Source organism: Nuphar pumila, chromosome 13, assembly GCF_984573655.1.
Source record: "Nuphar pumila chromosome 13, dmNupPumi1.hap1.1, whole genome shotgun sequence".
Lineage (NCBI taxonomy): Eukaryota > Viridiplantae > Streptophyta > Magnoliopsida > Nymphaeales > Nymphaeaceae > Nuphar > Nuphar pumila.
The window spans coordinates 57,319,213-57,346,070 of record NC_143261.1 but is presented as its reverse complement, the minus strand read 5'-3'; the positions used below and the strand labels follow the sequence as shown (position 1 = coordinate 57,346,070).

Sequence of the window (26,858 nt, the reverse complement as noted above, 5' to 3'; positions counted from 1 at the left end):
TGCGTCACCGATAACAGGAATGTAAATCTACTAATCAGAGTTCAAATAGGAAACACTGAAAAACTGAGATCTCTTGACTACTTCCAAATACGACTCCACGATGCTCCAATTATGCGTTACCTGAAAAATTTTAATGCAGAAGGGTCAGACTCCCCTGTCTGCGTAAGAAGCATTATATCTATATGTGGTGCTCAGTGTCCTGTGTATAAATATGTGCAACAACTGCAAATATAACTAGCATGGAAATTTATATCATTCTAAGAAAATGATTATGCTTTCAATTCATGATACAGTGCAAAAGAGGATTGAACTAAAGATACATTTATCCACATTAGCACAAGCTGTAGATTCTACAAGTTTTACGAAAGTCATATCAACAGTACATAATTCTTCAGGAATAAGTTTTCAGTCAACTTAAATTATTTAATGTTTATCTTACTCTCACCCTGTGGGTAAGCACAGGCATAGACATTGTAGTGAACTGAGACCATACAGTGAGATGCCTAACTCTCACGAAAACACGAACATCCATGAAGCTCATACCACCTACCCTCTCCAAGGTAGATCATGGGTCCGGTAACATACACCATCTTTCAGGTATACCCAGAGCCTGGAGAATCCGGTAACATATACCGTCTTTCAGGTATACCCAGAGTCTCAAAGGTTTTATATTTCATTTTACATTTTCTTTATAACCAAGTGCGAGCTATCGCACTACGAGGGGTCTGGTAACATATACCTTCTTTCAGGTATACCCAGAGCCTCAGAAATCTCATATTTGATTTCTCAATTATTTTCCTGTGCGAGTCATTGCACCAAAGATGATTCTCAAAATCCCGAACCCGCCTTGGGGTTCACACACATTGTATGGACTTAATTTTTTTTTTGTCAGGGTGCCATGAGCATCATCAAGATAGCATTTCTCGGAACATGGCTCGACTCGGAGCTCACAGTCATCAATTTTTTTTTTGAAGTTATGAGCTAGGGTGTAAACAATAGCATGTGCTTGAATCCACAGAAAAGCAATTGACAAATAATTGAAGGTAATGGTGCCCTTTTTGTTCCACAACCCATAGAAGCAGAAAATCAATTAAAATAAGGCACAAGTACAATGTTAAGTTAATTATTTCAAAACAAACAAAGCAGTAACAGTGCCTGAACAATTACTTTAATAATTGTTGCATCAACCAATTCACCAAATTGGCTCATGTGTTGCCTTAAACCTTCATCATCTACCTCCCAAGGAACACCCAAGACCTGAGAAGTTTTATACAAAACAGGATAAATATATTCCCATAAGTAAATGTATAAGGAGTAGGTTTCATAAATAAGCATACCACCAGCCTTGTGCTTCCTGTAGACATTGTTCTCCCACTCCACTCCTTACAAATGACCTTCAACACAATGAAGTAGGGGAAAATATGCTTAATCATTCATGAACTGGCTACATTCAGAAAAATACCACAAATGAAAGCAACCAACATAGTCTATATTACAGCTTCATAATACATTAATGGCTGGCATGATTCTTAGCAGTTCGCATAAATGCATCAGCCTTAATTTCATGTTTTTGCACAATTTCATTCGGTGGAGTTGTAAAACCTGCTCCCTTGGTAAGGGACATTACTAATCTCTTCGTTCAAGTCAAGCGAAAAAAGGAGAGAAAGAGAGACAGATCTTATATTAGCATAATAGCTATATCTTCAGTTGTTTAACATATCAAAATCCATATCTGAAAAGCAACAGCAGACACACCAATAGTATGTTACAAACCAATCATGCACGTGCACACATGCACACACAATACACAGTATCAGTCACACTCAACAATGTTGGGGTAGATTAAGACATCATCATGCTCTTATGCATAATGCATGCACATACACATAATTTTGCATATAAATAGAATCACATATGAATTCACCATTACAACACAAACCAAGAAATAAGTGTTTCATCTTATCGTATATGAATTCACCAACAGATGAGAAATTCACAAAACAACCATAATGCAGCAATATACTGTAACTAACACATATCTCCAAACACAAGTTCCATTCTTCTTCAATTCACCAACCGGAGCTCAACAGAGCCTGTCGGTGCCCACTTTCACGTTTGGGGAACTGAACTTGGGTCGGTCCAGCTGACCCGCACTCAACCTAGCCAAGCTGAGTTGAGCACGAGTTTGACCTCGATGTCACCAAAAGCCATCACCTCCTTCAGCGAGGTCATTTTGCCAACCTTGACCCTACCGCTTGTGGTCGTCACCTTCGCCACAACCTTGTTCTTCACTACCATCATCGGACTGGAAACCGAGGTTAGCATACGTGTCCTCGCTCATAGTTGGATCGTCAATAAAATACGATCAATGTCATGCTAATCGAGGAGAATTCTCGAGGGCCTTTTTGAAATTTCTTTATTTCTCGTGAGACCACATGCATTACAAGGTAGGTTTATAATAACTTTAACATATATGTGTAGTTTTAGGTTTTTTGAAATGCTTGGGGTTTTCATAATTACATAGTTTATATATATATATATATATTCAAAAATTGTTTGTGTTGCATGCCTTTTGAGAAAATATATATTTAAGTAATATTTGTTTTTCATAAACAAGAATGTGCATATGTTAAAAAAGTATCAAAATTTTCCATATGTGAGTATTTTGAACATGTTTTCAATAAAAGACACGTATATTTCAGGTTTTACAAACATATTCTAACATATGTATTTTGGATTTTATGAATAGTTAAATACGAGTGTATTTCAAGATTTTATGAATAAATATATGTATATGGCTCATGTTTTTTGAATATGCATGTTTCTGAAATTATTACGTAGTTTTAAGCCTCTGTAAATGCTTATGATGAATGATAAAATGCATATCAAAGATGCTGCATAGTATCTATGATGAAAAGCATGTTATTCAATTGTTATTTTATGTGAGGCAAAACAGGGTGGTTCAACAAAGAGAGGAGGTTGTTCAGCAGAAGCGGCTGAGAGCAGTCACCAGGAGTCAGTGAAGGTGGCACTGGTGGGTGCCATCGGTGGCTGCCCAATTGGTGGGAAGGAGAGAATCGGGTGGCAATGGTATGGTGCAAGACGAAAATCAGGAGAGAGATGGGCAGTGGTGGTGGTGGTGGTGGTGGTGGTGGACTGGTGGTGGTGGTGCTGGGTTTACACGAGAGAGGGGAGAGTGAAGGGTGAAGGGGAGCATGAGTGAAGTTTATGATACAGGTGAGAGGGAATGTAATGGGCAGAGGGGGCATGAGTAGAGTATTTATAGGAAGAAAAAAAGGACAAAATCCAATTAGAAAGGGGGAAAACCTTTTTGATTTGAAAAAAAGTAGGGGGAAAAAACATTTTCAAAGGCGAGTGTGGAAAGAAAAACTTGAAATTAGAATTTGGTTTTGAATTTCTTTTTAGTTTTAAGTAGGAAAACAAGTGGGCTTGGATTTGGATTTTGGTGAGACCTATTTGGATCTCATTAAATCCAAATCCAACCTACTAATATATATATATATATATAATAAAATTCATTTGGGTCATAAGTGGACTTAAATCCTATTTATTTAAATGAGATTCATTTGGGTCTTAGGTGGATCCAAACAAATTTATTATACTTTAATAGGATCCATTTGAGTCACAAATGGATCTAAAATTTTATTTACTTGATGAGATCGAATTGGGTCTCCAAGTGGATCCAAAAGTCCTTTTCTTAGTGAGATCCATTTGGGTCATCTAAATATATCCAAATCTTATTTTACTTAGTAGAATTCATTTGGGTCTCTAAATAAATCCAAGACACTTTCTACTTTAAAGAAAGATCCAATTGCGTCTCAAATGGATCTAAATTTCTTCTATGCCTGATTTAAGCCCCGATATAAATCAAAACCCTACCCAAATCTATTTCGGTTGACTGAAATCATTTGGAGATCCAATCCTAAATAACTTGAGATCGAGTGGATCTTATATGTTCATTCAAATAGTTCAAACTTGCGTTTGAGTTGGTTGATCCTCTTAGATCTATATTGAGGTCGAGATCCAAATACTTCATACAAAACCTCATAACTGCCCAATTAAATATCAAATAACTTCAATAAATGCCAAAATATTATCCATAAATAACTGCTAATTAATCAATCAATATTAGCTAAGTAATTTGCTAAAAATGATATTTAATCAAAGTTAAATACCAAAATAATTCACAAAAAAAAAATCTTTTATTTATTTAAAAATTTTGAGAAATTTATAAACTTTACATTATTGCTCAATGAATATTATTTCAATAAAGAGCAATTGGCAATCATTGATGTTAAGTCAATTTAGTTGTTTGAGCAACTGTGTAACAAAAGACTTAATGATATAGAACGATTTCAATGGCTATCAATATAGTCAAAAGATCGAGAAGTTGTTATCGACAAAAGGTTTAATAATCTTTAGCACTATCATAATTTTTTAAAGATCATGTGATAAGAAATAACTATAAAATAAAATTTATGAAAAACTGCAATAACAGAGTAACTGTAGTATGCATGAGAAATAACTTGTGGACTATGGTTCATTCCACTTGGAGGATCCATTGAACAAAGGTGCAGAAAACATCATTCTTTCAAGTGAAGAAGTATCAAAGTGAGCATACATGTGGTGGATCATTGGACAACGTAGTAGTGAAAAAAATATCTTTCAAGTGGATTTCAAGTGTTATTCTTGAACACTTACACGATAACCCAAAGTTAACTCTAAAAGAAATCTTAAATGACATTAGTCGCAAGGAAAGTATGAAGGTTACGTACAAACAAGCATGACATTAATGAGAAATGACTAAGGTGATCCTATATGGTTTATTCGAAGAGTTTTTCAAGATGCTTTTTGCCTATTGTCATTATTTGATGACGACTAATCGATGATCGACAATGTGCATTGAAACTGATAGACGACATAGATTTATGTACATGTTCGTATCTTTTCGTGCATGCATTGATCAGTTTTTTAAAGAAAGCCCTCCACTTCTTATGGTAGATGACACATTCCTAAAAGAAAAATACATAAATATTGTTGTCAGCCCATGGTATTGATCCTTGTGATCAAATATTTTCGGTTGCATTTACTGTTATAGATAACGAGTCGAATGAATCATGGGTGTAGTTTTTTTATGCATGTGAATGCACAATTGAGACACTAATACAATGACATACCCAAAGTTAAAGTACAATTAACAGCTATCTCAAATAAGCACACAAAGCTACACAATATGTTCTCCCATACATGGCTAAATTGTCAGGTTGAATTTTACACAAAACACTACGAAAAACTTTTAACATAAATTTGGAATATCACTAGGTCAACTTTGGTAAAGCACAACCAAAGCACTCACGAGACAAAAGTATAATTATTTTCTTAAAAAGATTCAGGAGCAAAGGGAAGATGCATACAAGTATGCAACTAAGGTCATAAAAGAAAAACATTAGGCTAACATATACTTTTCAACTAGAATGTACAAGCGCTTAACCTCTAATATAGTAAAGAGATTTAATGCGAGGATTCTCACAATACATGGCTAAATTGTCAGGTTGAATTTTACACAAAACACTACGAAAAACTTTTAACATAAATTTGGAATATCACTAGGTCAACTTTGGTAAAGCACAACCAAAGCACTCACGAGACAAAAGTATAATTATTTTCTTAAAAAGATTCAGGAGCAAAGGGAAGATGCATACAAGTATGCAACTAAGGTCATAAAAGAAAAACATTAGGCTAACATATACTTTTCAACTAGAATGTACAAGCGCTTAACCTCTAATATAGTAAAGAGATTTAATGCGAGGATTCTCACAATACATGACAAGTCACTAAATCCTCTTATTGAAAAACTTTATCTCATGATGATGAAACTTTTTGAAAACCAAAAGAATAATACCCATAACATGTGTGGTGCCTAAAGTAAAAAAAAGTTGAACGATGGTAAAAAAGAAGCACGAAATCTATGTGTTCAAGTAGTGCATTGCCTTCATCGTCAATACAAAGCCTACAATCACTCTCACAATTGTAATGTTTTTCTTAAAAAACAAACATGCTCTTGTAGAGAGTAACAGGTTAGCGAGATTTTGTGCAAACATATAATCACGTGCATTTTGTACGAAGACAAGTTATCAGAAGATTACTACGATAAGTTCTACACTATTAAATCGTATCAAGCTGCATATAATACTTATTCATTTTTTCTAATGACGGATAATATCTCACATCACTCCTCCAAACCTTATTCCAGTCTTACCACCTAAAGCGCATCCTAAAACAAGATACCTTAAGAAGAAACAAAAAACAGAACACAAAAATGTTGGGTAATACAAGTGCAATCATTTTTGATGAAATTGGCCACAACCGGCGAAAGCACAAATAACATTATATTAGAGTACAGATGGTTTACAAAATCTGTATTTATTAGAAGTTGTTTTATGAATTCTTTCTTTGTATTTACAATCTTTTTTAATTAATTATTCCAATGTCTTATATCTTTTATGTATATAAGGAGTTCACAATGAATAATTATAAACCAAAAAAAAACATGGTAGTAGAAAGCAGTTCAAACCCCGTCACCAACCCCGAACAAGGAAGCAGTTGTGTTAATTATACAACACATTGACCAGAATTATAAAGTGAAAATTGCCCAACTTCTGATAATTATTTGGTGCAATGAACTTTACACAATTTGGCTTTGAGGATACAACTGAGCTTGGCCTGCTCATGGAGTCTAATCTACAACGTGTTGTCCAACTAAACTGCCTGGCACAAATCACTTAAGATAGCACCTTTAATAAAATGAAAGGGACTCACACTAGGTTAAAAAATGATAGAGAGAGAGAGAGATGGATAACAGGAATAAAAGATAGGCTTCAGTTATTATAGACTCGATCCCAACAGCCAATAATTGAGTCAAACGGCATCTACGGCCTAAAAAGGAAATTAAATGGTCTAAACAATACTAAAAAACCTAAAAACATCTACAGAGGAGGTGACTAGTCAAACGATCAAATGAGAGGAAACAACTAGGCCAATCAATCTTGCATGAAGTACATATCCTTATGTTAAAATCGATGTGAATCTGCTGATATGAATTGAATCTCCTAATTGGAAACAGCAACACTTAAAAAGTCACTTGCTCATGCACAGATATCTTGATAAATTAGATCAGTCAATATCAAGCATGCACTAAACCTTTCAATGAATTGCCGTTTATCCGGATCTCCAGTGGAATTATTTTCATCATATAAGCCCTCAAAAACTTCGTCAGCATGTACAGAATTTAGATGACTAAAACTAAATAAAACTAATCCAGTTATTATCATTCAATATTAAACAATAATGAAAAACACGACGGTTAAAAAGGTATACGGAATGCACACTCATGTTCTATGTTTCTTCTTCTTACTCGGAGAATTTAAATTCAAGTTTCTTTTCCCTTTGCCTGACCTTTTCATTCCACTTACAAGCTCTGTAACTTCAATAGAATTTGAAGCCGGCTCTTCCAAAATGCTGCAATACCAAGTTGACAACCACCAGAGTAAGATGAATTTATTCAGCAAAAATTCTAGTTGGCAGGCAGAGAATTGCCTTTTTTATATTTTTTGAGAGGAAACCCCAGTTCAGGTGGTGGGGCCCGGTAGAGATTGATGCTCTGCCGTATGGCCCACTCCCAAGCACATAAAATCCCTCCAGGGAGCTTGATGCTTGGGCTTAAAGCAAGGGATGCACACCCTGGGTATCACAGTTACAAATCTCATTCTCAGGTTAAAAAAGTGAGTTTTCCTCAGGAAAATCTCTGTAAGTTGAAAATTTATACATTCATTACTAATATAGAGCAATCCTAGGGTGCTCCCGGAGCACCTACTAGAAATCATATTTGTAGGTTGCATCTTCTCAATCAGATCTTATAGATGTACTTAAAACAGTGTATTTGATAGTAATCATGTTTTGGATCATGTTCAAAATAGGCTTTTTTAGTCATAAAATTTTGGTACCTTGTGAGCCATTGATTTTTGAAGATCTTAAAAAAAAACTACATGTATGACATAATCACATGATCCAAACATTTTTTTCCACTAAATAAAAACTGTAGATCATATCTATAGGGTCTGATCAACGAAAAAAGCACTCAGATTTTGAAAATTTGAAGCTTCTACTAGGTGGCAGTAGGTGATTGGGGAACACCCTATCATTATTAATATAGAGTAATGCTCCGGGAACACCTACTCCCTCCTACTAGAAAGCAAAGTTGTAGATCATATCTATAGGGTCTGATCAACGAAAAAATCACTCAGATTCTGAAAATTTGAAGCTTCTATTAGGTGAGAGTAGGTGCTCTGGGAGCACCTTATATATATAAATATATATATATATATAGAGAGAGAGAGATTTTGAAAATGAGGTAAGGGGCGTTTACAAAAATACTATACAACATAGGTTACTTTGAGCAATGGAGTGAAAGGCATTTACAAAATACCATATAATATAAGGTAGTTTCAGCAATGGGGTGAAGGAAGTTTAAATGATACGCAACATATAACACAGTTTCCCTTTAAAAAAATATGCATAAGTTGTTTAGAGTCTAATCGGCTACTTGAATAGTACCATACCAAATGTGTAGGGGAGGGAAGGCCCTCTCAGCTGCTATATAAAACGAGGGTGCCTCCCCTTCATTTAGTGAAAAGCCATTGCCATCGGTAGTCAGCATTCAATGCTGCCTGACATGTGCCATTCAATGCCAGCTCAGCTCAGCATTGAATGATTGCTGACAAAAAAAAAGTTCACACCATCAAAAGAAGCGGCATGATTTTTTTGTATATTTCAAAATCTTACAAAAAATCATGAGGGTTTTAGCAGTATTTTTAAAATATCGCATTTTTTTCGAGTATATATCGTTTTGTGATTATATTGAAGCCTTTGTGAGCCAAGCAGAGAATTAATTAATTATTGGAGATTTCTAACAAAAATCCATCTATTACCTTGATTTCTTCTCAGCTTTTTTAGAAAGAGATCCCTCAACAATCCTTGCATGATACTTATGGAAAGGAGCACTCCCTTTTCTCTTTTCATCCTAGAGATATTAGAACAGTTGGTGAGAGAAGATGGCTAGTAAACACAAAAAAAAAAGAGAAACACTAGCACACCTGGAGAAAAGATTCAAGTGATGCTTGGTCATTTGAAGAAAAAGCAATCTCATCCCTTTTTTTCTGTACAAATTCTATGTTCTGCTCAACCTATATCATAGGAAAAAGAAAAAGGTGAGAGAATTGCCAAATTAATTTGATACTTGAATGTTGAAGAGCGCAGAAGATGGCAAGTCTTTAATTACAAGAAAAGCTCATTTTCATACTCTCCCGTAATTTAAGCTTGAATGAAAAAAAAAAAGCAGACATCATCTCTTTTCATGAATATTTGATGTCAAATTATGATATCCAGAAACTTCAAGAGCATGATATTAATACAAAAAAAAAATATGTGAAGATGATATGTCCATCACGAAATCCACTACTAGTGTATCCTGCTTACAAAGTTTGCATCTGTAGAATACCATTATATACTACAATATGAAACAGTCCTAAAATATTCACTGATGTCAACTAAAAACCAAGTCTATGTTTTAGTTTAATTTTCTTTTCCTTATTTCATTAATTAGTTTAACATTGGTCACAAAGAGCACAACAGAGGATGTTTCAAAAATCATCCTGCTACTTTCATTTGGACATTATTTTGGGTGTTGCATGGAATCTGGTCCAGTCTAGGAATTGTCGCAGATAGCTGAAGTGTAAGTGCATATCACAAACACCAAAAGGGATTTGTTTTAATTTTATCAGCAACAAATACTTAAAATGATTTTGGGTAAGATGCTGGGAGCTGGCCCTGCAACAGAGTGTGCATTTGGCCAGCGGAGTGGGATTGAGGAGTGATGCTAATCCCACATCTCAAGATCAAAACCAGTCATGTGCCTGTGTGCAAGCTGATGCAAGCCGTTGTAATGAAGTATGTGGAATTATAAAAGCAAAGTGCAAAAGCACATAAGTGGACAATTACAAAGAAGATAGACAAGCACAAAAGTGCATAGACAAAAGTCCACTAAAGGACAATACAAAGAGTCAATTAAAAATAAAATATTATTGAAAATGTGCTTTGGGAAGCCATGAAAAAATATAGGGGGAACACTCCCCTATTTATATTCAAATACAAGAGGGAGACCATTGGGAGCTCCCTTTCATAGAGACGTTGGGGAGCTCCCTCGGTCATATTTTTTTACTGTTGGGGCCCCTATCGACTCTATAGAGCGGGGCCCAATGACATGATAAAATAGAAATAAAAAAAGAAAATGAAGACAAAAATAAGAAAATGAAAAAATAGTTGTTTCTAATAAACAACTATAATTACATACAAAAAGACAAAAATGCCCTTATTGGGCAAACTGTTTATATATATATATATATATATATATATATATATATATATATATATATATATATATATATATATATATATATATATATATACACTCCCCTTCAAACTTTACGAGAAAATGATCGAAAGTTTGCTCAGAAAGAGAAATCGAGGAGCGGAAAGAGCTTTGATGAAGAAATTTGTCAACTGGTACGGCAACGTAATAGTTCCTCTTAGATATTCATCACAAACATAGTGACAATCCATCTTAATATGTTTGATTCGCTCATGGAAGGTATGGTAGCTCGCAATGTAGATTACACTCTTATTGTCATAACTCTTCGAAGGTGTTGAGATGATGATTTCCATATCACTGAGAAGACTTTTAAGCTACACAAGCTCCATTGTTGTCATAGTCATTACCTGATATTCGGCTTCAGCCGAAGATAAAGATATTTTTTGTTGTTTCTTACACCTCCAATAGATCAACTAATCTCTTTAAAAAATACAAAAACCTATCATTTAGGTTACCACCCCGGATAATTAGATCTAAAGATGATGAAGAGGGCAAAAAAAAAGTTCTTTTGAAATGGTGTTTTTAATGTATCACACAATCCTCATAATTCTTGCCATGTGCAATGTGGTAGGGGCATGTTAAAACTGACTTGTTGCATGAACACATGAGTGATATTAGGTTGGGTGATAGAGAGATAAGTGAGAGATCCAATCAATTGATAATATGAAATATAATCTTCAAGCAATACACTATCTTCAAGTCTTAATTTTGTATTTATGACTTTTGAGGTTTCCACTTTTTTATCGAAAACTTTTGACCTAGCACATATGTTAGCAGCTAATTTTATTTGAGAGAGAATATATCCTCTGAGAGAATAGGCAACCTCAATTCCTAAAAAGTATCTCAAAAATATGACCGTTGGGGCCCCAACGACAAGATGAGTGGGGCCCCTTGTGCTCTTAAAAAAGCAAAAGAAAAAGTAAAAAAGGGAGAGAAAAGGAAAAGGGGAGAGTTTACATGGGGATTTACCAAAATACCCCTATTGGGTATTTGGAGAAATAAGAAAACAAAAAAAGAAATATGTATATATATATATATATATATATATATATATATATATATATATATATATATATTTATATACATAATTTAACAGAGACCCCCAATGCAATGCATTTAATGCATTTTACAATAAAAAAAAGAAAAATAAAAAATAAGAAAAGAGAAAAGAAAAAGGAAATAAAAGAAAAGTAAAAAGACTGAAATGCCCCTAATGGGCAGAATTACAGAAATACCCTTTATCGGGTATATATATATATATATATATATATATATATACATGATTACATATATATATATATATATATATATATATATATATATATATATATATATATATATATTAACAGCAGTACTGTTCATGAGGCAGGGTAGCTGTACAGGATTTTTTCCTGGATAGACAAGCAGGTCTGGGCCAAGTCTCCAGACTGGGCCAGGTTTTCCCCGTCTAATAAAAAAGAGATGTTGGGAACTGCTTCTTCATTAGTATAAAATAATGTTTATAACCATAATCCAAATGGATAGGATTAAGCCTATCACCATGATATTGATTCATTGAACAAGATTGTGTCACTTGGCGCCAAGTGGATAACTCAGTCCCGGCTGGTTGTTTTGTTAATCCAAATTGGTGGGTCTTGGATTTTCCAAGTCCATCTAACTCTAGGCACAAACCTGGAGAAGTTTGGCTACACTTCCTGCATCCTAAGATGGGTTCTGAGCTTGCTAGGTTTTGAAACACCGGCATTGGTCATCAATTTTTTTTCTTGTCTCGAACCAACAAATCTTTCATTAGAACTACAGGCTTCCAAGCTTAGACCATTCAATTTAAGGCTGTTCAGGTGGCAGCGGCATGAAGTGGACAGGGCTGGTTCCACATAATCAAATGTAGGTACAAAATCCTCATATGATCTTGAATTGTGGCAAGGGTAGATGTAGAATTGAAGCAAAATGCCCTTGCCCCAAGTTCAGAGCCCCTTCACCTTATGCACTTGGATTGTGGTCAGGGGTAGGTGCAACCTTGTGACACAGATTCTCTCAGCCCAAGTTAGTTGTACTAAGGATTCCCTGAGCAATGTTTCACATTGTTGGTCAAAAGAAAATCAATTTACAGATAAAAAACACAACTCTGAGCACGTGCTATCGCAAAGTCAAACATGTAAGCTTTTTCAAAAATATTTACCTGATCCATGAATGGCTTTACAAGACGTCTGAGGCTCTCACTGGTTGTCTTTTTGCAAAACTTTCTAAAGCTGATGAGTGGAACAAAAGCCAACTCAGGGAAAGATACATGATAACTCCATTGAAAAAAGTGCTCTGAAAGTGTTTCAACTGCAGAGCGTACACATTGCTCATGGTATGCTTTCAGTTTCAGTAGCTGTTTTGGCACCTGTCAGACAAGTAACCAACTAATAAGTAAAGCAGAGAGCCGAGACAGTGAAGATCCTGAAAACTGATGAGGTAGTCTCTCCACTTGAACCAACCTTCAACATACTTGAAAAATTAAAATCTTTTGGAGCACTATTATCAGATTTGCCACCTTCCCCAAATTCTAGAAAGCTTAGAGATAAAGAAGCCACAGGAATGAAGACGCCACTAGAATGTGAAAGCTTATTCAACAAATGGATGCATTTTAGCCTCAAAGGAAAGAAATGAGGTCCAGGCAACATATGGGCAAGTCCATTTATCATCTGAATTGCCAAGTATAGCAAACTTTGAAGATCATGTTCCTTGATGTTAGCACATACAAACTTAACCCAAAGTTCAAGGCAGTTTACATACTGCCAATCTTGTATTTTCCTTAGTCCATCCTGAAAAATATGTAAAATATTAGAAAGAAGATAGAGAAATATGGATCTCGTGTACAAACAGAATTGCAACCACAATTATGAACAGATAAGCAGAAAATTGTGGGGAATAGGCAAAACACTCACTATATTTGGGAAACAACAATATCACAGTGAATTTCTCAAGAAGGGTCAGAACCGTTCTAGGTTCAATGACTTGATTCCATAAGAACATGAATGAGAGCAGGGCAGAGGAAACTAGAGAAGTTGTCGGTTTTCCAATTAACATCAAACCATGCTGCAATAGTTCCAATAATTAACATAATATAGATCCCAGCAGTGTTGGCCGATGAAATTGTGAAATCGCCCATAGCTGATCTATATCAAATCAGATAGTGGTCTGAAACATAGTGAAACACACTTGAGAATGCAAAATAATGCTCACGCACATGGAATTCATCCTATAAAAACTTCAGAGTTCTTTAGTGGCAAATTAACAAGTGTAGCATCATTATCTTCACTGTGGTAAACTTTCTCACTTGCAACTTTCACATACATGAAATAATAATTAATTTCTGTAAGCTTGGTGTCACCCACAGTTTGCCCACAATAAACCCTTTATATATGCAATTTCTGTCATGATGAGCAGAACCACACCCTCTATAACCTTCATGACACAATACTTGGGTTTGTGCTAAAGGAAAACATCATAAAAAATACCTGAAAGAGCAATGAGGCCACGCCATGAAGGTCCAAGACCTTATGACTTGTGATTGGAGGTGATAAACTTGCATGTGAGATAAATCCATCCATACAGTAACATGTATTTCTTTTACTTCTGAGAAGCCTCCAAATAGTCATTACCCACCATTTCCAAATCTACACCAATGTCTTCTCAGTGGCACAAGAAAGTAATTGATCGTCCAATCTATGCAACATTATCCATTGGCCATGCACAACAGCACAAGAACAAAGGAACTAGCCTTTGCACACCCAAAGAGGTGGTGATCATTTTTCTGAAGAGTCTCTATCTAAAGGGACTCTTTCCTTTACCTTTTAGTGAAAGAACCTAAGGGATTTAGTTTTGTTGCACTCGGGGCTCTGAACTAATAGAGCACAGAGTAACTTCAGGAAACAAGTAAAATAACTGTTTCTAGTTGAATAAAGTGAAAGGAGACAAATTGGTAAAAAAATATAACTTTGGATCATGAACATTTCATGGTGCTGAAATAAAATGACAAAGATTTAGAAATGAGATCAATACAATATCTATATTTCACATGGGTCCTTGCCTATACCCATATTGTGAGGCCAGCTTACTGACTGGGAAGGCTACCTACGTGCTAGTACTAGGCGATAAAAGTCATGCTCAGGAAACCTCATGTAAACATCACTTAGGTGCTTCTAAGTATGCTTGATCTTAATAAAAAAAAGTCTATAAAGACAGAGAATAGCAAGTTATGTTTGTGATTGAAATTTTTTCTTTCTTTTTTTTATTTGAATTCCTGGGTTCTGTTCAACAATCAACATCACATACAAATGTATTTACAGAGTCATGGATTTTCATATTATGTTAAATATGCCGGTTTGCTTTCCTGGGTGCATGTCACAGTGCCATCTTGTGCTCAAGTAGGTGCACAATTTTTTCTAATATTAGCGTACATCTTGTAATAGTGTAAGATGTTAATCTTAACATTACAGCCACCTTGAATTTCATATTATACTATAACTGTTTTTTGCATACAATGTTAAAACATATAATTTCAGAAAAATTCTAGATCTTGAAAGCCTTTCATCAACTTTTCATTTTGAAAATTTATTTTGTGCGTTTCTGAGCCACACAGCAAGCTGGCACGTGTGCACTGCCTAGCTCTTTGACTATAAGACATTTAAGCTAGTTCTGATATCCAAATTTCACTTTTTCTTAAAATGATAAGATGGCATCATCATCAAAGAAAGTAGATGGCTAAAAAAAGCGTTCAAACTTCACATTGGAAAAAAATGAGTTAATCCTGGTTATTTGAAGTAGTTTTTGAAGATGTTTGCAAAGTTGATCCCACAGTCACTGAATTTGCTAATTGCAAGTCATGGGTCACAAAGCCCAAAGACACTAATTAAGCAGGGATGGTCGTTCAAACTAAAAATGACTTAAACATGCCACGTTTATTTAAATTGTTCTAGAACCCAAGGAATCGAGAGAAGCTCAAAAGTCAAAACACATATCCATCTATCCGCATCATCTGGCTTTATTAGCGAGAAGCAACTCCTAAACAATTGAAGGACTTTCTAAAGTTTCTATTGTCAATCATATAAACCCTTTGTTTGGAGTTTATGAGATATATGCTAGATCATAGGAACTGGAAATAAAATATTACTACAATTATAGAATAAGGAAACAAGGTTAGGGTTATAAAGTTAAAATTATATTCCTATGTTCTAAGACAACTATAATACACCTCAGCTATACAAGTAGATAAAGTTATAATACTACCACCTTCAGGAAAAAAATATATGAAAAATAAATTGTATGAAATCAATGGGGATTTATAATAAATATGTCACCATAAAATCCAAGTTCGCCATTTCATCAACTCTCTGATTGCTTTGAAGGACATAGATATAAGAGAAATTTCATTGTGCTGGTCAAGTAGAATAGAAACATGTTTCTAAAGATTTCCAATCTCTAATGGTGTTGGGTCAAACCAAAGTGCATCATCTGACCCAACCTCAGTCTCTTTCTTCCAGAAGGGGTGGGTATTGAGCTGGGTACATGGTGCAGGACAGACTTAGCTTGGGCCTGAAACTGATGGGCCCATGCCTAGGCAATCAGGCCAAGCCTTTGCCATGGGGTGAAGTGTAGGCTGGCCAAAAAAAACATGGCACTAGGATGGTTTTGGAAGAAACAGGGCTAAAGATTTAAATAGGTCTTATGCAGATGTCGCTTAAGGATGTGAGGGTTGGATATTCAACTGGCTTAAATCCATTTAGAGGGATTCAGTATAAATTTCAATATCCAATTAGCTAATCAGAACAGACTATCTTTCAGTTTTTTATATCCTAATCCAAATCCAACATAATATCTGGCTTAAAATGTGTGTGTATCATAGCCACCTGTATCGTTAAAGGTAATTTCTCAGCGAGGGTATTTCTCGGAGAGATTTTCAAAAGTTGATAAATCTTGGGAATATCTTGGGAAAATCATGGGAGTTTAAAAAATTGAAAAAAATATAAATAACAACAAAAAAACCTAAGAAAATAATAAGTTTTGTATTATTTTTCTTTCAAAAATATAAAGAAACATGTTTTAAAGGTTTTAAAATATAAAAGAAACAAAAAAATAGGAAATGCAAATTTAATTTAAAAAAAAAACTCAAAAATATCGTGATATTTTTTATTTGCTGATATTTTGAAAATATCATGATATATTCCCAATATTATCGGCAAGCTTGAAATTGCCGATAATATCACGATATATTCAAAATATCAGCGATATCGGTGACAATGGTGTGTATATATATATGCATGTACACGTGTGTACATATGTATATGGATATGGTGTTTCTATGGTGGTACTGAACCACCATAACTTATGGTGGTACACACTTGTTTTACACAGATCTAACCTCTAAAAGCAAAAACTAACCTTTGGATCATGTTTAGGATGTTCTATTTTCCATTTTATGCATTAAAGTTTATTTTAATAGGATATTTTAGACCATTTTTTATCCTTATGAATTTTGAGCCTTCGTTTTTTCACCATCTTTGAAACTGTATTATAATCATAGTCACAAATATCGGTCTTGGCTATATCTCGGCTAAGGCAAAATATCATGATATTATATATTTTTCAATCAATCCCAGGAAAATCTATGAACTTAAAAATAAAATGCGAAAAATAAAAAAAAAACTAGGAAAAACAGTTTTCTTTCCTTCTTCCCTCCTTTTTTTCCTTCCTTTCTTCTTTCTTTTCTGCACCTGATATTATCACACGATATATATATATATAACTGTGACTATGATTATGGTATATTAGACATGATAAAACCTCATAATATAGTAAATAAACTATGTTGAACATGTCTGTGGGGGGTACATCTAACATTTGCTGGTTATATTCATGCAAACAATAGTGCACATCACCATATGGCATCATGGTTCAGAACCAACACACACAAATTACGCTGATAGGATCTGGCTTGCTAAAGGCTTTTCTCACCCATCTCTTCATCCAACTCCAAGTCTGATTAGGTTACATCCTATGTCACATGGGTGCAGGTGCGGGTACGGGTATGGGTACGGGTACGGGTGCAGGTACGGGTGCGGCACAATTTCAAAAATTTTGAAGACGGGGACTCGGCTATATATATTTTAAAAATATATATATAATTATATATATAACAATAAATTAATAATAAGATTGTAAATTTTACAGCAAAAATAAAAAAGTAATTCTATTGAAGTAACAACACAAACTTACCAAAATATAACACATAAAGAAGCTTGTGAGTGTGATAACAACAAAACTTATCATAAATCTGCCTCATCGTCTGAATTAGAGGGAAGAACAAGATCGAGGTAGTCCGTGTTGAGAGTATGCAAATCATGTTCTCCCTCCAAGTCAAAATCTTTTGGATTTACATCTCAATACTTAGATGGTTCACAACTACATCAAAATATGACTAACTTAGTATCTAACTTCAAACTTTGAATATAAATATTTAAATACGAACTTTGAATACAAAAGAAAAAAAAGTACATATACTCATCTTTGGTGTGACAAGAAATTAATCATAGATTAGAGTGAACATAAACCAAATCCTCTGCTCTTTTACTAATGAGTTTGTTTCTTTTAATGTTGTGAATTTGAACATATGTGAGTCCAATTTCTTTTACAACACGATGATGTAGCAAGTTGGGATAACAACTTCATTGCAAGACGTTGCAGATTTGGTGTATCTGATCCATATATTGCCCACCAATTAAGGGGATCTTCTCCGTCCCTTGCTATGAGTGTTGCTAAAGAATCAAATCTTCCAGTAAAGAACTTTTCAAACTCACTATTTACAACCTTAAACATGTGAGGATCATTAAAAAGTCTTCCCAAATATATCATTTTGTTCCTTGATATCTCAGGATCTTCATTTGGAAAAACACGACCAACACCTGTTGTCAACCATTTTTTTGCATAATATTTTGGATTGAGAGAGTGTGCCATGCAATGCAAAAGTGTATTGCTTTTATCTCATCTTCTCACTAAAACTGAATGTACATAATTGTAAAATTCTGAATCATCAAGTACAACATCTTTCTTCTCATGTTTAAAAATGATACTTTGAACTTTTTCAATCTTATTGTCCCACGTTTCATAAATTCTATGAAGCATGGGTATATCTCTGTCAACTTCTCTCAACATTTCTCAAATAGGCTCTGTAAATTCAACAAAATGTGTAATTTTATCCCACCAAAAATCATCACAGATGCATTTTTTGATAGCTTGAGACTTAACATCATCTTCAGTGTGATAAAAATCTCAATCTTTATCAGCCACCATCATCATCAATGCATTCTTGAGTTGCTTAATTCTTTGCATCATAACAATGAGAAGCAAAACGAGTTTCAGCAACTTTCAGTAACTTGAGATCAGAATGCCGATTAAATATAGAAAGGGCATGATGATGGTTTACAACAAAATTTCTAATATTTCGATCATGCTCTATTTCCTCAATCTATAAACACATTTCATGTGCATGTGCATTATCTTTTGATGAATTGTATATACTCTTAAGTGCCAAATTTAAATTGTGTGCTGCACAAGGAGTCCAAAAAATATGTGAATACGTATCTTCACTTGCCAAATTCATTCATGCATGATTGCAAACTGAAGCGTTGTCAGTAATGATTTGCACCACACTTTCTTCACCCACTTCTTTTATCACTTCAACAAATAATCTCTTTAAATATTCAGCATCTTTATACTCCCCAGATGCATCAAGAGTCTTCAAAAAGATTGGCTCATTAAGTGAGTAAGCATTGAAGTTTATCAGTGGACGCCTTTGTATATCAGTCCACCCATCAGAAACAATAGACACTCCATGACGTTTTCATGCAAATTTTTTGGTCTCTAACAAGTCTTCAATTCTATTTTTTTCCTCTGCAAGAAAAACTGTTCTTAGTTTTTCTGAACTAGGAGGCATATAACCACTCAAATTACAATTAGTCAAAGATGTAATCATATTTTTCCAGTATGGATTTCTAGCTACATTAAAAAGAATTGAGCTTGAGTAAAAGAATCGACCAATCTTTTTATCAATTTCTGCTCTTGCCATGTTTTTGAATGATCCTTGTATTGTTTTATTGCCTTCCATCTTTCTTTTCTTCAAAAACTCGAACCGCTTCTCATCTCTGCAATTTTCTTCTTTTCATCTTCCTCTTGTTCTTTCTTTAATTGCTTTAACAAGTCTTTATTAACCCCAGAACATTGCCTAATTCCTTGACCACGAATATGCAAAAGATGTGCTTTCACACGCGTATAAGAACCCGTGAAAACAATCGTACATAAATTACAATGAAACTGCACATTCCCACCACTACCACCACTAGCTTTTTATCCCTTTTGTCACAAGCCTCCAAAGTGGTTAAGAAACTTCTAATTCAGAGTTAAACTTGAACCAACTCTATTGACACCACTAGAACTCGCCATTATATCTGAAAAGTGAAAAGTGAATAAAAAATATGTAAATAAAGTTAATAAACACTTCAAAAAAATAGTAACAAGAGCTCCACCCCTCTAACTGTGTGCCTGATAGAAAATAACAAAGGCAGGGGTTGAGGCAGGGGGAGAGCCCCCTATCAGAAAACAGATATGAGGCAGGCTCCGCCCCCTGCCGAAAACCTACGACTCAGGTAGGGGGTGGAGACCCCTGCCGGAAAACAGATCTGAGGCAGGGGGCAGCCCCCTGCCGAAAAACAGATTTGAGGCAGGGGAGCCCTCTGCTGGAAAATAAACTGAGACAGGGGCCTCCACTTCCTGTTGGAAAACACGAACGAGGAAGGGGGCTCCGCCCCCTGCCAAAAAATAAACTGAGGCAGGGGGCGAAGTCCCCTAACGGAAAACAGATCCGACGCAGGGGGCAGCCCCCTGCCGGAATATAGATTTGAGGCAGGGGGCGGAGCCCCCTACCGGAAAACAGATCTGACGCAGGGGGCAGCCCCTTGTCGAAAAACAAATCTGAGGCACGGGAGCCCCCTGCTGAAAAATAAACTCAAGTAGGGGCCTCCATCCCCTGCCGGAAAACATGAACGAGGCAGGGGGATCCGCCCCCTACCAGACGAAGGGGAAGAAGAACGGAAGAGGGAGGAATGCATACCTGAGAGGACGGGGTCTAGGTTGCCGGCGAGACTGAAGGGGACGAAGAGCGAGGGACGGCTGGGGGAGAGGAAAAGATCAGCGAGGAGGGGTCTGTCGTAAGCCCCTCCCCTTGCGTAGCCTCTTTAGGGTTCGGCCCCGACCCCGATAAACATTTTGGATCCGGATCGGACCCGACCTGAGTCCAAAATAAATTTTAAATATGGACAACAATAGGCTCGGTCAAAGTTGACTGAGTCTATAAAGTGGACGGACTCAGCCCCGATGCATTGACCGAGTCCAACACTTGTTGACCGAGTCTGCCCCGTGTCTGAAGCCGCACTCGTGTCGGGGCGTGTCGACACGGGTGCATCGACCTCCTAACCGAGTCCATGTGACATCGGTTATATCCAATTATGCCTACATTGAAACCACATCCAACCTAGTTACATCCCTAGATGTGTCTGACATCTATCCAGCTATATCTTGATCATGTGGCTTGATCAAATTGCAAATTCTGCAGTCCAATCTACAGAATTGGAAGTGTCAATGACTCTTAAGGAAATGAGAAGGTTTGTTTGTTACATACATAATGTTCATAATTTCGCAAGGTTGAGGTTCAATCGACTACACTGTACAAGTATTATAAATTGTGCTTTTGTTCTTTCAGAATTTTTTTTTTCTTTTTTTGGATATTAAGTATTATTAGGAGTTTCCCATTATCAAAGAAGGCACCAAACAAGGGCCTAGCAAGTTTCACAGAGAGAGAAAGTGAAGGAGTGGGGGGAGATGGTTTACTAGATCTGAGGAATTTTCTTTATATTGTAACATCATATTTCATATATATAGGTTCTACATAAATATTTCCTCTTGAAAGGCTAAGCTTTTTGATATACTATAACAAAAAAGGGTACCAAAACATCCAATAATGCATAATATTACAATATTCAATAACCTAAAATCTTAGACTTTTTAATATATTAAATAACTGCAATATTCTACATTATGCATAGATGGACAAGCAGGAACAATTAGACACGATAACTAGCAAACTAATTTGGCTTTTAAAATTGTGATATGCATGAGCTGAAAAACTGACCTCCGTCTTGGTTTTGAGGGCATGCTGCAAAACCTTGGAAAGGTGCTGTATAAGGATGGATGCCTTCTGGTAAGACTTAGCAATATCTAGTGAGTACAACTCCACAACAGAATCAGCAAGAAACTGGATATGTTTTATGTTTTCCGGTTCAACAAATTTGGAGTGTGCCAAAAATGTTCTATACATGTTCGTTAGGAAGGAATCATAGCAATCTGAATTTAACTGCAGAACCATGCTTCGGATGAGTAAGAATGCTGCCAAAGAGACTCTCCCTCCTCCAGTTGCCCATAGGTGGATGGCAATCTGCAATCATCTCACATATGAGATAATAAAAATCCATTAAGTGATAAGTTATTAGACATTCATCACAAGAATGCCCTTGCAATAGCCGAGTGTAACAGCAACGGTTCAAATCAATCTCATGCATAATGATAATAAGTTAACTATAGGGGTTCCAATCTATGTGACCTCCGGGCAGATTAAGTACACCTCTTCCCATGTGATGGACAAGCACTTTGAGACAAACAAGGAAAAAACCTTTCTCAAAATATGAATTATTATGAAATAATAGATGCAAACACCTAAAAAGGGTTTTCCATCTGCAATAAATGAATTTTGTGAAATAACCACATTTGCTCATTAAAAAATTTAGCACTGAACCCTTGTTCCCTATGTCTTTCCTCATAAAGAAAACTTTTCTCCCAAAGAAATACCAAATATATCCTTTCTGCTGTACCAGCAGGATCATGCAATATAGATCCTGGAAACTTCATTGCATTTAAAAGAAGTCTCACGATTTTGCCGTAGAAATGGCCTAATGTAATGAACAAAGCATAAAACTAAAAAACAAACATGTTTTTTGGAAAAACACAGACATGACAACGTCAGCACACAACAAATACAAGCATGCACATGGATAGCATGGGGCACATCCGTGCATGTTTACGCATACATATGCATATCTTTTGCTTCTCAATAGATTCTAGCTTGTTCAACAACAGTTACCTTGCTAAGCCTTTGTAGCAAAACCGGAAATGCAACTAAAAATATAACTGAATCTCTGAGCCGAGAAAGGACGAAGACAATTATCTGTGTATCTGTAGCCTGAGTCAGAAGATACAATGTACTTTTGATGTAAGACTTAACCAGTGGTTTCACTGAGGCCCATTTTGAAGTATTTTGCAAGCTCAGTACAGTGTCCTTGCAACCAGAGCTTGACATTCCCAATAATCTTCGGAATATACTGTCTGCTTCATGAAGCACAATTAACAAAACCTTGCAGAAAGCTGCTCTTGTCTGAATCTTGTATAATAGAGCATCAGAGTTATCACTTCCATAATGGCATGCAACCCAGAATCCATTTAACAGATTAGGAAGCACAAAGATGTTTTGTTGATTCATGATCTGTTGGCACCATGAATCAATGGAGAAACTTGTGAGGATTTTATGTTCACATAAACTTGAATTTTCCCCGGTTTTGTTGCTGCTGCTCTCATTTGGTTCACCTTCATCATCTGAAAGTTGTCATGTGAAGGCTAACAAAGTAAGCAACACATAAAAGTTGAGAATAAGTGAACACAGGAAAGAAAGAATCAAGAAATAGCCCAAATAATGGCATCAAACAGAATAAACAATATTTTAGAAATTTTTATATCACAGTAGTATAAAATATAAATCAATGATCAACAAGCAATAAAATAGGTAGACATGCATTATATAAATATAAAAAATATATATTATCATAGTCACAAATGTCGGTCTCGGACATATCTTAGCAAGGCAATTTCTCTAGGTTTGGTTGATAAATATAAACTTGGTGCTTAAAAAATTTTTAAAAACAGTAGCAATAAGTGAGAAAAGCAACACATAATACAAAAAATAAGTAAAAAAACAAAAGAAAGAAGAAAAACATAGTTAAGATATAATAAAAAGTAAAAGGCACCTTATAATATCATGATATTGTCACGATAATATCATGACATATATAAATTTATGATATTTTTAAAATATTGTGATATTTTGCCTTTAATATCGTTTTATGAATTTACAGCTATATTCTCGCTTCTTATGTTAAATCACATATGAGACTTGTGTATCATATGTGTATTACATTTAGTGTGGTGCCCCCTCTTTGTATTTATGTGTACATTTCATTTTTTCAGGGGTACTTATGGATTTTAGCATTAGTTAGTGGTAAGCTTAGTTGTCAAAGGTGGTGCCTAGGCATAAGCCTAGGTCGGTATTTTTTTTCCGTTGACTGTTATCAACATGTATAAAAGGGGGAAAAGGGTCATTTTTCCCCTTTTTTCGCTCCACTCTCTCTCACTCCGTTCTCTCTCCTTTCTCTCGCTAGGACATAGCCGAAGAAGGTCAACCTTCTCCTCCCTCTACAGGTACCGCTACCTCTCTCTCTCTCTCTCTCTTAAAAGTTGTACTCTCCATATGAACCTTATAAACAAAGGTAAGTGAGAAAAAAAATTAAAGTATTCTAATAATGTGTTCAGTGTTTCAAGCTGTTGGTGCCACGGTTTTCTTCATCATATTTTGGGACATTATTTGGTAGCATTTTGTTTAACATTTCACATTTTTTTTAACATTTTAAACTGTCCTTTTGAGTTCACACTTCACAGTTTGGGCTGGCTCCGTGGTGTGATTCCAATGATGTGAGTGTGATATATTTGATCAGAATATAAATCTAGAAAGATCAAATGCTCAGTGATGGCTTGCCTATAAAAAAAAAGAGTGATGAAGCAAACTGTTGGGTGTCATATTTGTACTAAATAGACATTATCGGTTTATTAGGATCACTTTATACCAAGGTTGCCAGACTAGGAAACGAAAGCGGGAAACGATACAGAAAGCGGAAGCGAGAAGCAATGCATTTTAAAATATATAGGAAGCGGGAAGCGAAGAATAAATATAAGAAATATATAAATTGAATGAAAATCAAAATGAAACACAAATAAAAACTAAAATAAAAGTGACGAATATTAAATTTCATATTTTTTTAGTGTAAGAATTAAATGTATAACAAAATCTAAAAATGATGACTACCAATTTAGAGAAAGCACATGGAAGTGAGTGAGAAAAGTGAGAGAAAACACATAAAAAACAAGAAAAGTTGAGTAAGAGAACATATAAGAAGAATAGATGAGGCGTGTGGAAAGCATAGGAGAAGCATGGGGGAATCGAGGTTCTCATCAAGTTTCGGAAGCGAGGAGTATCACGCTTCTGAAGCGAGTTTCCAGGAAGCGAGCTTCCCACCTATCTAAGAAGCTTCTGGTAGCTCTGCTTTATACACCAGTGTAAAGAGTATCTCCATGAAATTGGGATCAATGCTGCCATGAATAATATTTTCATCTATGTTGTGGCAGTTATGTTTTTCTCTTTTTTTCCTCTTATAAACCAAACATTTTCGCTTGTTGGCTTTTGTAAATTTCCTTTTGACTTTTTCTCTAAATTACTGATTCTATGAAAGAAAACCAATCATTTTTTGAAAATCCCCTACAAATTCCCATGCGGACAAGTTAGAAATTCTTCTAAAAAGATTTACTGTGATCCGAACAAATCTCAGCCACACTCCAATTTTTGTTACTGGCTATTTCCAATGTTGCATGTGTGGGCACAGATATACATTTGTTAGGATATAAGTGCATAGATAAACATTTGTTTGGGTATAAGTTCACAGATCTCATCTTGGGCAGTCAATGGGCCGGATCCATGTCTGGTATCTGACTGATCCCAAACCCAAACATCAGGATAGGCATAAAATAATGACCAGAACCCAACTCAAATTAGGTTTAACTATGTTTTTTGGGGGACATTTTAAAAAAAACACCTAAATTTTGGTTGATTATAAAAAACACATCTAAGTTTTCAATATTGTTAAAAACACACCTAAACTTTTTTATAGTTAATAAAAAACCTAGGGTTTGCTCCTGTTAAAGTTGTCTTTAAATGTGTGCTGCAATTACAAAAAAAAACTTAAGGGTTTTTTTATTATGAATTCATATTTTGCTGATATGTTATTTGTTGCTTACTCCTTTTTATTTAGCAAATTTAGATGTTGCCTTTTTTTAGATTCTTATCATTTTTTAGAACAATGGAAGGGGGCTTCATCTGCAAGTGCTAGTGGGTCCACATTTTCAAATTTGGAACATATTCAGAACTTTAAGAGAAAATCAGGTGATCCAGCATGGGAGTGGCCCTATATTAAGGATAAACAAGATCTGAATTCTGTGACATACCTTAAATGTTGAACTTATAAAGGATGTATATATAAAATAAAACGGCATCTACTTGGGATTGGAAGAAAAGTGGAGGTTTATGATAAAACAATTGCAGAAATCAAGCAAGTACTTTCTAAGTACATGGAGGAATCAAAGAAGAATAGAGATGAAAAAAATAAGAGAGAGACGGTTAATATATACGAAAGAAATGAAAGTTTATTCTCAGCTTCCGATTATGGCGAAGGACGTGAATGCAGTTTCATAGATGGAGGGGAGTAGTACATTCGGCTTTAGACCAAAAGGGCTATGGATCTATACTTTCAAAGTGATTCAACAGAGAAAGGAAGGCAAGCAAACAAACAAACTATGTTTGAAAATTGCTTCAAAAAGGAAAAAAGAGAAACAGTGTACGAGTACATTAATAGGTGATTTTATGACGGTGGAATACCTTTTAATACAGCGAAGTTGCCTTCATTTTACAATATGATTGAAGCTATAGGCCAATTTGAACCAGGGATGAAGCCTCCATCATATCACGAGTTGCGAGAACTACTTTTGAATAAAGAAATGAAGAAAATGAAGGAGTTCTTGGACCAATACAAAGTGCATTGGTCCAAACATGGATACAAAAGGGTGTACACTCATTAATTTTTTTGTTAATTGCCTTTTGGGAACAATGTTTTTGAAATCAGTTGATGCATCAAATGAAGTAAAAGATGCAAATTTGCTTTTTGCATTGTTGAAGTTTGGGAGGAGAATATGGTTCAAGTTGTTATTGATAATACCTCAAACTATGTGAAAGCAGGTAAATTATTTATGGATAAGAGAAAGCATTTAGTTTGGACTCTTTGTCTGCACATTGTATAGATATGATGTTGGAATATATAGGATAATT

At 35.3% G+C, this 26,858-nt stretch overlaps 1 protein-coding gene and 1 long non-coding RNA gene across 2 annotated transcripts in view; both read right to left on the bottom strand.

The window, feature by feature from the left end:
- LOC149818459 (uncharacterized) overlaps positions 1 to 26,858 on the bottom strand; it is a 395,444-nt gene that overhangs the window by 179,974 nt on the left and 188,612 nt on the right. The window lies entirely within an intron of this gene.
- Positions 19 to 9,208, bottom strand: LOC149818464 (uncharacterized). The gene is made up of 4 exons (XR_016427355.1): positions 9,174 to 9,208; positions 9,009 to 9,100; positions 7,477 to 7,539; positions 19 to 120 (listed from the first exon to the last, which is right to left on the bottom strand). It is a non-coding gene; the product is annotated as an uncharacterized LOC149818464 (long non-coding RNA).